At 38.0% G+C, this 13,234-nt stretch overlaps 1 long non-coding RNA gene across 1 annotated transcript; it reads right to left on the bottom strand.

The window, feature by feature from the left end:
* Window positions 1-487: 487 nt before the first annotated feature.
* LOC136354006 (uncharacterized) lies at window positions 488-9,985 on the bottom strand. Its single transcript, XR_010737670.1, has 3 exons — window positions 9,894-9,985; window positions 5,514-5,689; window positions 488-682 (listed from the first exon to the last, which is right to left on the bottom strand). It is a non-coding gene; the product is annotated as an uncharacterized lncRNA (long non-coding RNA).
* Between the last annotated feature and the right edge of the window lie 3,249 nt (window positions 9,986-13,234).

Genomic DNA, 13,234 nt, shown 5'->3' with positions numbered 1-13,234 from the left:
CGCACTGTTCCGATTAACTATCGCGTAGCCACTACCCCGATAGCTGAACATGCGGCCTAATAAATTTACTGACAGTATATGTATATACTATTAGTATAAATGATCTAACGGTGTAGATTAATTTGATCTTTCACTTAAATAGTTCATAGCATAAAATTTAAAAGTGTAATTTTGTCTTTCTTTCTTATTGCACGATATCATTTTTGTTAAAAATGAAAGTAGTTAATCTAAATAAAAAAATTGGTACTATTATCAGGCTCGCTCGTACGAATATGTTAACCTAGCTAGCAAAATTTAGAATGTGTAAGGCTTTCTACACACTGCTATGGTACAACTTACAATATTTGACCGGTAATTGATCCCTTATAACCACAGTATATACATTTTTAATGATGAATCATCAGGAATCACCACCACGACGCGTGTCATCGTCCCTTGTAGGCGCACATACGAGATCTAGCTAGTGGCAGCACTGGCATGCGCAATCAAATCTGAATTGAACTGGATTAAAACCATAGAATTACTAGAAAGCCCTTTCAAATTCTATAAAATTCCTAGTTTAATTTGTCCATCTATATATAATATACTGGCAGTATATTATAGTAAAAGTTCTCTAATGTTTACATCATTAAAAACAAAAACTTCTCGTGTAGCAAGTCCACTATATTCACTGAGATTTAATCTGCATGGTATAAATATATATAATCAAATAACTTATGGATCATAGATCGATCCCCCAATAGCAATAATATTTCTCCGTCCATTTCAGCCGTTCAAGATCCACGAGGGGGCCCCACCACTTGGACCCTAGCTATCTATCCGGTCACTTTCAGTGACTTTCCAAAGGAGGAGGTGGCTTATTATGTGAAACCACTGATACGCAGCAGTATAGTGCTCCCTCTTTCTCCAGTTCTGAGCAAATCAAAAGTACTAGCCAATTGATAATTAAATTAGTGCAGCTTAGAATCGATCAACACTTTTGTTTGTGATCGTGGGAACAAAGGGGTGGTCGGTATGAATGACGGCGTCTGCATGTTCGATTCGGCCGGTTAGCTTTTTAGTTTGGTTGCTTTCTCATGCTCCATGCAGGTTTTGCAAGTCATGATCTGAGAGGCCCATCACTTTCTCTCTAGTCATAGTCAACAGTACTAGCTGTGTAGATGGATCTATTTGTTATTTGAGCAATTATCAGAATGGTTCGAGCAGGTCATTTTCCGCCTATTACCTGTTCAAAGCACTACCTAGCAAGAGACGCAGATGGCACCGTTTTTTGGTGCTTTTATTTCTTGATATATGGAATCAGCAAGAATTTGTCATGAAATTTTGAATCTCGTTAATTAATCTGCCAATGGCATCCTTGTGCATTCAAGAAATGGGAGGCCTTGTACACTATTACAGAAAATGTTTGTTTAGGTGACACATAACCCGTTTGCATGAGTGTTTTTCGCTTTGCCTGCAACCAAGGGCCTGCGAAAAAGCATATTTGCATGTGTAAAGTTAGCCGCCCGTAAAGAATTCTTGTGCGTTTAAGAAATGGGAGGCCTTGTACACTACTACAAGTGTTCTTCGTTTGCACGGGTGTTCTTCGTTTTGCCCTCTAACCAAGGGCTTGCAAAAATACACATATTTGCATGTGTAAAGTTAGCCACTCGTAAAGAACAATGTTCACGGGCAGCCTATGAAATACATCCATATAAAACCATATTATTTAACTCTAGATTTAGACTAAACAAAAAGTGCTCCAGACCAAACATTAACCCTAAAAAAAATGGCCAGCAAGACATGCGATTACCTCAGGATGACTGCACCTCCACATATTTCAGGATCAAAACCTCACTCCTCGTATTTTGGATTTTTGGCCCGTGCTAAATGCGTAGTGAAGCTTTGTCTAAACAGATTGCTGGGAGAAAGACGACTACTTATATGGAGATCTATTAACACAAGCGGATGGTAAAACAGAACAACCTGTGTAAATCGGCTTGTTAGTTTGGGTGGGTATCAACTATTGTCCGCTTGTGTAAATACATTATTCGCACGTTGATGTCTTCACACACAACTCGCGCTAATTGCCACATTACTGCAGGTGGAACGCTAAGCCTTAAGGTCCCTCCGCCTTAGTAGCAGGTGGGTGCATCTTAGATCCCGTTGTAGACAAATATGCCAATCGCTTGTACAAATGATTTCTGTAGTAGTGACATATCCTTCCAATTGATTTGGGGATAAAGTCCTTTGATTATCTCCTCATGAGTGTAAGTACAACAGTTGAGCCTAATACATGCTCCTATGATCTACACGTTATTTAGAGACTAACTCCTTAAAATAGCTGAGACAATAAGATCGATCTCTAACTATTCATACACCAAAAAAATTTATTGCCCTTCCTTTTCCTAGTGTCAGGCAATAAATTTAAATCCCCTCCTATCTTGGCTAAGTATGGATTTTAAGCTTAGCACCATATTTTCTCTCTCCTCCACACAACAGTAGATTAGTTTAATTGTTATATAGTACATGCCATTAGTACTAAGTGGCTATGAATCATGCGGATCTATTGATGATGTGTAGTTTAAAGAGTACAGTGTGTTCGAGTAAAAACATACTCCGATGATCCGATCCTATTAACTCTGAATAATTAATGTTGCAATGTGTGATATTGTCAAGTCATTTTCTGAAAATAGCTTCAAGCTACAGTTGATAGTTACAACATTGCAGTATGGTACTATATTTTCTTTGCTTGTTGCAGTCAGAAACAGATCGATCATATATAGTCTAAAGTATATATATGATGCGTTGACTATGTCGATATATACTTGCAGTTTCGCCCATCTTCTATTGGATTAGATTAAGTCTAACATATGTTCGGTACAATGTCATATCATAAATAAAACCATCAAACTATTAAAAATAATTGAGATGACGTGGTTTTATGCGTGGACCGAGAGAACGTGCAAATATTGCATCTAGTGGGACCTATCTATGTAATCTGTGTTCATATATATATTAATATATATAGGTATGTGCTTTTGTGCTCTGCAAAAAAAACTTGTATATAAAGGGAGGAGCTTCATTGTTTGTCAAGTGTACCAGTACATAAAACATACGCGATGCACTTTGATCCTTAAGATCGTTCTATTCCAACAGTCCACATTATAAGATGGTCTCTCCTAATTAACGTGCTCTAATTAATTTCATGTTTTGAAATTGAAATAATTATTACATCTCTTGAGTAATTAAGTACGTCAACGTGTTTTTAATCCCATATATTAATTGTTTTCCATGCTTCTAATGCCTAAGGATTTGTCATATGGCCAACATCAAATGAGAAACTCACTTGCTACCGACATTCCTGGCAGGTTTCAATGCTTCTATGTATATATATATATGTGCATGCTTTGTTTCATTAATGGATTTGATGAGATAATGTAGGATATGCTAGGTTGAATACATAAATAACTTGGTTTTTACAGAAATTCAGTTATTATTCATCCAAAAATATATTTACATAAATGGAGACATGTATTGCATGTGAATGTTATAATTAGTGTTATTTTTAATGGATAGAAATCTGGCCTACGTGACTAACAATGTATATAAAGAAGATGAGATTTTTCATGGTTAAAGGAGAACATCAACACAGATTTTTTTTTGTGTTGAAATATATCAGCAATTTGCACAAGAGTAAGTTAAATGTGCCATTTCTTTCATAATTATTGCATGCTCAGGTTCACAAGAAAAAAGAGGAGTGAGCGCTACTATTAACCACGAGGGATATCGCACCACGTGATTGCATGCATGGCTCACTTGTAAAGGACGGTGCCCCATTTATTACGGCCAGTATGGCACATTCTTCGCTCCAAACTGAAATACTCCTTCCGTACTTGTAAAGGAAGTCGTTTTTGACAGCGACATGGTCTCCAGAACACAACTTTGACTTCTTGTTTCTATAAAAATATTTATTAAAAAGTGATATATGTATATATACTTTTATGAAAGTATTTTCCAAGACAAATCTATTCATATAATTTTTATATTTTTAAACTCAACAATTTGAGAGTTATTCATGATTATTTATAATCCCAAGGTTTGACATAAATATTGTCCTAAACGACTTCCTTTACGAGTATGAAGGGAGTACAGTTTAATGCAGTTGGATGCTCATTTTTTTTCCCAGCTGAATGCACTATCCAACGACTAAAATACGTCGTGTGACAAATTATACTAGCTAGCTCTGTCTCAACAAATTATACTAGAGAATTTTTAATCAATTTTAAGATGAAACTTAAATGAATATAATTGCTGTAAATAGTTGAGATGAGTAAGTAGATAAAGAAATTTATGAGAGACTGTTATAGTTATATTATAAAGAAGTGTAGAGGTTGCTATATTATATGAGACAAAATTTGTAATTTGCATATAAATTAGCGTTTGAGCATACTTGAGTACTTCTACAAATCAGTCCCATCGGTTTAGCCTATGGATGATTATAAACTGTATAGCTTAATGACAAAAAGTCATTTGTGAATAAAACTTTAATAAATGTGCTCATAGTGTTTTAAAAAATAAATTACGATGAAAGAACATAAAAATCAATTCTTTATAATTAAGATTTGAAATTTAAATTTTGGTTGCAGTAGCGAAGCTGAAGATCTAGAAACTATGTTATTTAAATAGTTTGTGATATAAATTTGCAGTAGTCAAAGTTAGTACTTGTAATGTCCATAACAAGGTTAGCACTAAACCATTGACATAGCCGGTGAAAACGATCGATATGTAAAAACCAATAAAAACTGGACCTTAAAGTTCTGTAAATTCATGTAAATTTGGAAGTAAAAAGACAAATTTTAGGTCTCTCAAATGAAATTGAGTTTGGAGTTAAGATTTGGTATGAAAGTATTTGATACCTATACATATATCTAGTAAAGTTTTCACAAATTTAGAGACTTTTGGTATAGGTACGTATTTCTAGTAGTGGTTTTTTATAAATTTGGAAAAACTTTTGGTATAGTTACATATCTGCAGCAATTTTTCATAAATTTAAAGAGCTTTTGAGTATGTTTTCCACATGTTTTCACTGGATATTTTCCCCACTAAATATTTGGGCAATTGGGCACAAGCAAAAGAAAGAAAGAAAGCATGTGTGTGTTGCAAATGCCATGCATGGCCAGCCGGAAAGTACTACTCAGCTAGTAGAATTCCTTGCTTGGGACGGTACAACATCTCGCCATCTCGGTGCCGCCCAATCCAACCCGTCAGGCCCCGTCAGCTCATCGAGCATATATCGATCAGTCAGTCACACACCCACCATGCATATGACTTTCACGCGAGAGGACACATATATGCGGCGCCGATCTGCGAGTTCATACGGCTATTGTGTAATTCTACTGTACTCGATAGATATAGATATATATATATATATCGATCTATACGTACCCCCCAAGTTGAGTGAGCCACTAGTTGTCCATTATATTTGCAGAGAGATGTCAATAATTCTCCAATCATTGGACACATGTCCCTACCTGACCACATGCACACTCGATCATGCCGAAATGGTCAAGCACCACGTCGATCGATGATAGTTGCAGCTGGAAATAAGAAGAATCTCCATATATGTTCGTTCGCCGGCGTTCGATTGGGTCGTTGACGATTCGAATTAATGAAACCGCCTGTCGGAAATTTTCGGACGGTTGGGTGCCTGCCTCAAACACTGCGATTAATTTATGAAGTCGGTAGTATATGTAATTAAAAAAACAAGGATATTAGATAAGATCCTAATATCAAATAAATAAAATGAGTGAGATTTCGAACCTAGACCGGCTAACACTACACATCTCCTGTCGAGCTAGCCATAAGATCCCTAGAAGCTTCTCTATTGGTTCATAGAGGATTTTGAAGTACTACTTTACGTTTGTTTGGGCATGACCTTTTTTTTTCAACCATGTAAATTTCTAGAGATATCAAACTAATTTCACCCTTAACCATCAGCTCTCCTAAACAACAATATTTGTATTCTTGCTCCATGTTGGCAATTTATATTCCTTAGTTTTCCGCGCGAATACTTTCCGAAATACTAAACGATAAGTTTTCTAAAAAAATATAAAAAAGTTTGCTTTAAAAATTCATATTAATCTATTTTCATTTTCTTAAAAAACTAATATATAATTGAAATTATGTGTTAATCCGTGCCCCGTTTTACTTGCTAGTGGTGGTTTCCAACCCCTCGTTTCGAACTCAGCCAAATCTCTTTGGACGGAGGGATTAGATAGCTGGGCACCGTGTTATTGCCTTTTCCTTTTGGTCCTTTGGTCCGGTCATGGGCTCAGTGGTAATGGTAGTGGCCGATGATGCGGCTGTGAATGCATTTGCACAAAAAGGTAGAAAGAAGATGCAATTGTGGTGGAGCGACTCGAGTCTTCTGTGTGAGGAGAGAATATACGGTGGAGGCTAGCTAGCTAGTACAGCCTGCAGCCCAGCAAGCAGACGAAAGGCCCCAACTAGCTAGTGCTCTATTATTCTCGGATATTAATTCCGATTATTCCTTGAGACTACCTTGACCCCAACAATTTTACAAGCTACGTGCTAGGAGATTTTAAACCTACTGCTAGTATCTTGAACGTTTCGGATAACGGGAAAAAGCTTTGGAGCCGATTAGAGATCAAGGCCCAATAGCCAAGGAAAAGAAAAATGCAGGATTCGATCTCCATATATGTGTCAGTCCACTAGTAGGAAACCGCAGGACAGAGAGATGGAGGAGTAGTTTCGATCGTGCCTTTTTAAGAAATAGAGCACTGAATTGATGTGACACATTTTCTGAGTATTAAAATGGTACTTTTTTAAAAAAGTATAAATTTATTAAATTAAAATTATTTTAAATCTTTTTTTAACTTTAGGATAGCTAATTATTATTTTTACTCTTAAATAATAATCACAAATTCAACCATTCATATCTTTAGGGAAAAAACTAGGCCATATACACAAGACATTTAGTTGCTGGTCACTAAACTTATTGATATAATTTTGCTAATGTGGAGAGAGTGTTGCGAGGACAAAAAGGGTCGGAAAGAGTGGATATTATACAATTATACTACAAAATTATTTATTAATTAGATGATTTTTTTTGCCATGATAATCAATGAAATACAATGAAACTATGGTCATACAGTGCTCAAAACAATAGAAGCTCAGTGACGGGTATAAGAAAAAAAATAATGTGGAGCTGATGATGACACAAAACAGGGCTTCAAGCAGCGAGTGCGACTATGAGTTGGGGTGAGCAATTGGTCCTGATCGACTATGGGATGGCAATGAGGTAACACGAAGGTGGAACGGATAGGAACTACCCCGTTTGCTCAATTATGCGGTTTACACAGAACGGAGCAAAATCAATCCTCACCCCCAAACCCTCCAGGGTCCTTGCTCTGCTGGGTTTGTGCGCCCCCGTTGTAAGCGTTAGCTGCTGGCTGATGGACCAAGGGAAGAATGGTAGCTAGAGCTAGCACCTGTAGTCGTAGGGAGAGAAGCGATAACATAGGAAGGTAGCAGGAGAATTGAGGGAAAGGCATGGAGCGTTCGTGGTCGACGAGATAGGGAAATGGAGCAGGGCGCCTATGGTTGATGATGAGGACATTACTAGTTCAGATATGATCATGGCTACCTTATTTATCGATGAACCAAGGTGCATATTTTCCGCGAAAGATTTGCGTGTTATAACTAAGACCTTAACCAAATATACTCCTACATCATCACATCACTTTTGGTACACAGAAGGCAAGAGAATAATTTATGCACGTTTTGGATTCACATTCGGGCCTTCTAAAAGCATCAACTTCAATTGGACCTAGCTGTTAATCTAGAAGGACTCTTGGGGCTCATGAGTACTTGTTGGAAAGATTATGTAGTCTAATTTCAAATGGTTCTAGTCCTATGTTAAAATTTCTCCTAAGCTATCAGGGATATGCAAAACAAGTTTATTTGAGCTCCAGTCAAGGTTTTACTAGCATATGCGATTGCATGGGTAGTTTGGCCAAGAACGGCCCTAACAACACAATCATTAGCATCACACATGATTTCAAACGACAGCGACCAATTAAGGATTGAATGCTTGATGCTAAGATGAGAGATTCTTTCAGAACCCTATCTTACTATAAAGTTAATGCCCACAAACTACTAAAGGTTAACATGCGAGTATGCCACATCATCACCTTCTAGGAATTATTATCTATATTATTTAAATATCAAGCGAACATGACATATCATTTTCAATTTTGTTGAATTTTTAGAACTCAATATTATTTGAAAGTACACATCTTTCATTTTTCTATAATGTATAACATGCATTAATCCATATATCCCGCAGCAAAGCGCGGGGTATCTACTAGTATTAAATGATTTTAAGCATTCATTAATAAAATCAAAGGGAACATCTTTAGCTAACAGGCAAGACAAGGGTCTATCCACTTGAGAAAAATCTTTAATGAAACGCTAGTCAAACTCTACATGTCCTAGGATGTTGTGTACTTTTTCTTGACATCGTTGCAAGACCTTATCTAAATTCTTGAGGTAATGATCAAAAGTTTTTCTATAGATTGAGAAGTCGTCCATGAAAACTTCCATGATTTTCTTGATCATGTCAGAGCAAATAGACAACATGCACCTTTGGAATGACGCAGCTGCATTACACAACCCAAATGACATTCCGCAGTAAGCATATGTTCCATAAGGATATGAGAACATGGTCTTTTCCTTGGTTATCGGGATGGATGGGAATTTGATGATGACCAGAATAACCATCAAAAAAATAGAAGAAGGAATGATTTGCAAGCCGCTCTAACATTCAATCAATGAAGGACATCGGAAAATGATCCTTCCAAGTTGCCTTGTTGAGTTTTTTGTAATCTATACACATCTTCCATCCTATGACGGTTTGTTGTGGGATCAAGTCGTTTGTGGAATTTTCAACGATCATCATGCCTCACTTCTTAGGCACAACATGTATTAGGAACATCTCGTGCCTTAGAGGCACTCCACATAGAACCTCATAACCTTCTATGAGTACCTAAGGGACTTCGGAACGTTTCATCGGTTGGTGCTAACGACTCGTCCCCTAAGAAAGTTTGTTGGTATTTCTTATGTTTCGAGATAAATCTGCAAGTGCACGGATACTGCTGTAGCATTTCACCCATTAGTATTCCCAAGGGTATCGTATTTATATTTTCGCAGTGAAGGCGGCGGCATAAAGATGTGTTTTTTTATATCTCCTTAATTGACCTATAATTAGTTTCACCAAAGTCTAAACAGGGGTTAGAATAATAATTGATAAGGTGGTGGACACACACAGGAGATTCACCTATCTAAGGATATCTAGTAGGAAATTAGCATTAGGTAACTACAATTCATCTGTACTTTTGTATATACTAATCAGGTGTACTTTTGTATATACTAATCAGGTCTAGTATACACTTGGCATATAGATGCTTACAACATAGGACTTAGTTCCAGGCAACCAGGTACTACCGAGAGACCACTCCCTGCCGGTCTACCAGCATGATTATGGCATTTATGCACTCTTACGTCATACCCGAACATGGAGAAATACAAATGACGGACAGGGCTGTCATCACCTGCCGCCTACCTCACTTTCCGTGGGGCACACCTACATCCAAGGCATTTATCTAGCCTACGCTTATGTCAGTAAATAATATCACTAACTCCTATGGGACTCTCACCCTATAAAGGTCATTGAACTGTTACCATAGCATGGATTGATTAGCCTAAGATGAAGTAGATATACGAAGTTTATACTACTCATTGAACATTAACTCAATAAACAAAAATATAAGCCATGAGCATAAATAAATAAAGAAGATAATACAAAGAGGAGTAAATTACTAGAGACATACCCAGAACTCCGAGAGGACTATAGGACTGAAACTCCTAAGCATTATTCCTAATAGAAACTATAGATAATACAAAGTGGAAGAAAGAATTGCTCCTTAAGATTGTGTTGTGAAGTGAGCAGCTCTCTTCTATTTGTAGCCTCCAAAAGTCAGTTGTATGGCGGTTGGAGGCTGTTATCCACACACAATTGTCATCGGGAGTGGCTGAAGGAGTGACATGTGGCGAGTGGAGATTAGAGGTGGCAATGGCGGTTTGGCCGAACCCCTAGTCCCACCTCTCTCTCCACCGCCTTTCACCAGGGCCTGACATGTGGGCCCCTAAGACGGTGCATGGCTGTTTGGTCACACTTTAGGTCGGTTTGGTCTAATATGTGGGCCGCTTAATCCGTGTGCTCACACATGATTCACCGGTGATGGGTTTCTTTGCATGCCGCCCTGATTTCTCCTTCACTTAGATGTAGAATTCCTGCATCCAGGTGTTGACGGTTGTTATCGATCAGTTTCGACCGTCAATATTACCAAAATAGGAGAGAACTAGTGATGTTTGCAATGCATAAGTATGTTAGAATAATAATATTCCACTAGTATTAGGTATACTAACCTTTTTGCAGAGAATGATCATAAAGTAGATGAGAATCGACATCAACATAGATGATAAATCAATCAGACGATGTCGAAAACCAGACTTATGAATAAATGGGCCAAGAACTCAGAACTGACACAATGAATTGGGCCAAAATTTACAAGTCTGCGGAGTGGAGCAATAGAGGAGGCCACCAGCCGAAATTGGGCTGGATTGGGCCAGTCCCAGGTTCAGTCGAACCAATCCTGGCGCCGTTGGATCCAGGTTTTGGCGTGGACATCCAGGATTGCATCCCAATGACGGTTGGAGCGTACTTCGGACAATTCCCCTTCCACAACCGTCATAACCACCTCTATATAAAGGCTTCACTCTCTTCACTTCAACACACACCTCAAGCAATAGCTCTCTCATTTCTCTCAAGTTTAGTTTAGTAGTATCTAGCTGGTGGAATAGAAATAGAATAGGAGTCGGGAGTCCGGAAGTTTTCGGAAGAGTACGGGTATGGCTCTAGCAGCTTTCCTTTCCTCTTTTGTAAACCTTGTACTTTTATTAGAATACACTTCTATATACATTTATGGTATTGAAATACTTTTCGAGTATATGAGTACCTACTTTATATTATTTTCATGTTATACTGAATATACTGCTAGCTTATCTGGGAGATGCTTTGGTGCGGGTATAGTGTTTGCTTATGCAATTACTCTATGTCATGACAATGATATTAGAGTAGTATCTGGTAGTTTAGACGTGGTGTCTAGATTACGGGATATCATTATTTGGGGGTTATATATTGCGGATGAGAGGTGGGCCGCTGATGGTGACAGCTCAGTACGGGTATTCCTCCGCGCCTATATATAATCCTAAGTTAATTTCCTGGGAGGGTATTTCTCCGTATTTAGCCCCGGTTGGATGGTCATGACGGGCTGTCGTAAGGAACTCGGCAGTCAAGGGTGGCTTCTCGAAGTACTAGGAGGGCATCGGATAGAGGGTATTAGCTAGTATAACAGTTAACTAGAATGTATGTATACTATGTATATTATAAGTATAGGAATAGATTTCCTTTCTCTTTTCTTTCCACTTAGCTTAGATGAAATATTATGAGGATGAGTAGTTAATGCTTGTGTGTCACTCTACTCTTGGATTATCTTAACCCATGCTTAGAATATGATTATCACAAGTAATATATAAAATATTAGTTGAGTTCTCTCTACATGATCTTCCCATGGGATAAAATAAATACGATACCCTTGGAATACTCTCGGGTGAAATGCTACAACGGTATATCCGTGCGCTTGCGGATGAACTCTGTAACCATAATATACCAGAAGTATTTATGCGCCATTGCTGGGAATTATATTTCTAGTAATGTCGTTAAGAAATACCAACACCAGGTTGATTCTCCAATCATAATACAACTACATTATTTATTATTGCTATACGTGTAAGAAATGCTAATTTTCCTTTATTAATTGTGCTATTTGGTGAAAGAAATTGGTACTTAACGACCGTCAACAAAGTTAACGCAAAAGTTGCAAACAGGATGTTAGCACCGACAGTGGGATTATAGAGAACAATCACCACAGTCTCCTTCACAAGACATTGAATAGCTAAGTAAGGGGGCGAAATCCGAATTACTTCAGAAGACGGCTCCACTTCCCTTAACCACACATCGCTCATGATGGTAGTTAACTCCTTTACTGTCCCTTTGAGCATGTGATCTCTTTTGATAGGAATAGTTCGAGGTGTTTCTATAGTCTTCAAAAAGACCTTCCTCGAACACGAAAGGGATTTTCGAAGGCTGAATTTCTTCTTCCTTCGGTTCATGAGGTTCAGATGATGGTTCAAAGGGTGAATCTTGTGATGTACAAAGTATGGGCTTGGATTCAACAATTGAGGGCTCCTTATGGGTATGCTTGATTTCCTGGAGAGTTTCACTGTGGATGAAGGAGGTGTTCTCTAGGATACAATCCATACCTTCTACTGTGCAAACAAACCTTCGGTGAAAACATCGGGATACAATGCATAATCCTTCTCACTCTGCCAAAAGTTAACAATTTTCATCCGTATAGAGACAACATGGGTTAACGGGAAAAAAAAGGAAGACATAACTTGGTGTTGAGTTACCCCTCACCATGTGTCTTCCTAACGGTGCGAGAAGGATTGTTCCCGAACCATGGCTATAACGCCAGGACGGAGTTCATAGTTAGATGTGAGAGTAGGTTTTGAAGAAGGTGGTGGCTCAAAGAGCTCGCCATTCAGAGTGAAAAAGTTTTGACTAGATAGTTACTCCATGGTAGAAAAGAAAAGAAAAGAAGAAATAAAATAAAGGATAAGAGGAAGAACTAGGTTCAAACATAACATAACAACTGTTCCCCGACAACGATGCCATAAATGCTTATTGGTATTTGCCACGATCACAGATAAATCCGCAAGCGTATGGATACAATTATAGCACTTCACCTTAGAGTGTTCCTTGGGTATCAAATCACAGGGAACGCGTGTGTCGAATCTTAGAAACATGTTCGTCCAAGGACAACAACTAAATAATAGGTGAAATGTAGAGAAGATTTCTAAGGGTTAAGATTCTTGAATTAAGTTAAGGTAAAACTATATAACTTGCTACCAGCACCAGCTCTCCCTGGTTTGCCAAGCAAGTCTGACTTGTAGCTCTATGATTAACTGAATGTGGAGGATTACAAAGGATGGACAAGGCTATCACCACCTACCACCTACATCTAGAACCCGTGGAGCACACAACAAA

The sequence above is a fragment of the Oryza sativa genome, chromosome 11 (assembly GCF_034140825.1).
Source record: "Oryza sativa Japonica Group chromosome 11, ASM3414082v1".
Taxonomy (NCBI): Eukaryota; Viridiplantae; Streptophyta; class Magnoliopsida; order Poales; family Poaceae; genus Oryza; species Oryza sativa.
This window is presented reverse-complemented; position numbering and strand designations above follow the sequence as displayed.